This window comes from Lactuca virosa, chromosome 5 (assembly GCF_052849685.1).
Source record: "Lactuca virosa cultivar CGN04683 chromosome 5, Lactuca_virosa_CGN04683_v6, whole genome shotgun sequence".
Taxonomy (NCBI): domain Eukaryota; kingdom Viridiplantae; phylum Streptophyta; class Magnoliopsida; order Asterales; family Asteraceae; genus Lactuca; species Lactuca virosa.
In genome coordinates, this window is record NC_136430.1 from 81,407,135 (window position 1) to 81,408,671 (window position 1,537).

A 1,537-nucleotide genomic window follows, 5' to 3' on the forward strand; every position below is an offset into this window, starting at 1 on the left:
AGCCACTCTTTCTTTGGTTTTCTCCAATCTTCTTCATACTTGTCCCCACTTGAGTAACATACTTGAGCTTTCTTGTTTCCATATTCATCCATATTGCAATCCTTTGTCAAGTGTGGGCCACTACATCTCTCGCAACCAACCTGAATTGCATGAATTGATTGGTCCATTTGAGTCAATCTCCTATCCATAGTGCTAAGCATTACCATCACAGCAGCCATCTGTTCAGTGTGTATACTTACACTGCCTTTCATTCCATCGCGTCCTGGGTTGTGATACTCACGAGAGTGCTTTGAAAATTCTTCAACCAGCTCCTTGGCCTGAATTGGGTTCTTCTTTGTTAGTGGTCCTTGTGAATCAAGGAGTTGTCTAGTCATGACATTCACCCCATCATAAAATATCGACATTTCTTGCTGAAGATTTAGGTCATGTTGAGGACAATTCCTTAACAACCCCTTATAGCGCTCCCATGCCTCGTATAATGACTCCCCCGGGTTTTGCTCAAAGTTGGCAATCGCCTTCTTGAGTTTAGAGATTTTGGAGGGTGGGAAAAACTGATCTAGAAATCTCTCACGCAATTGGGCCCATGTGGTGATTGTACCAGGTGGGAGTGCCTTTAACCAGTCTTTTGCTGCTCCCTTGAAAGTGACTGGTAGCATCCTTAGCAAAGCTGTCTCCCTTGGGATATTGGGAGTATTAAAATAATCCGCAATATCGTTCACCTCGTCTAAGTGTTTGAAAGCATCCTCGTGATCCTTCCCGTAAAATGGGATATCCTTAAGTGCAGTAAGGATATGTCCCTTCAACTCGAATGTGGCATTGGCAAGAATTGTAGGATGTACTAAACCCGGCCCCACATCATCTCGAATTCGCTTCTTGTAGTCCCCCATGGCCATATCATCTATATTTGCCATCTCGTTCTCCGACTCGTCCTCGGGTTCACTCGTATAAAGTCCAAATTCTGTGTCGGATTCGTATTCTGATTCGTGCGGAATAGGAATTGGACCAAGTTCTTCAACTTTGCCCTTATCCTTTGAGGCTGAACTCGATTCCACTGTCTTAGTCTTCTTCCCCGACTTCCTTAAAAAGGCTGATTTTAGTTCTTGCAAGGGTGTCTTCTTTGGCGTTTGATCTTCCTTCGCGTTCTTGTTCTTATTTTTGTGAAGGGCTGACTCCGGATCTTCAAGTGGTGGCACCAAAGGTGTGTTAGAGCCTCTGGTCATGAACTCCTGCAAACTAAACAAAATAAAAACGTAAAACTGAACTAAAATAGAAAAATAAACTAAAAACTAAAGAAAACTAAAAATCACAGTTCTCACGTCGTGAATCTTTAAGCTTCACGTCGTGAGTCCTGTAATGCAGAAAAAATTAAAACAGAAAAGTAACTTTTTGCAGGTTTTATCCTACAAAAAGGATCGATTAATTTCAAGCAACAAACTAATAATTAGCTAAGCCGTTCCCCGGCAACGGCGCCAAAAACTTGATGTGCACGGAAGTACCCACTAATTTTAATATTTATAACCTAACAAACTTAGACTAA

General features: G+C 41.9%; 1 non-coding gene across 1 annotated transcript; it reads left to right on the forward strand.

Annotated features, from left to right (window-relative positions):
* Positions 1 to 420: 420 nt before the first annotated feature.
* On the forward strand, positions 421 to 527 carry LOC145118339 (small nucleolar RNA R71). Its single transcript, XR_013713294.1, has one exon. It is a non-coding gene; the product is annotated as a small nucleolar RNA R71 (small nucleolar RNA).
* Positions 528 to 1,537: the final 1,010 nt, after the last annotated feature.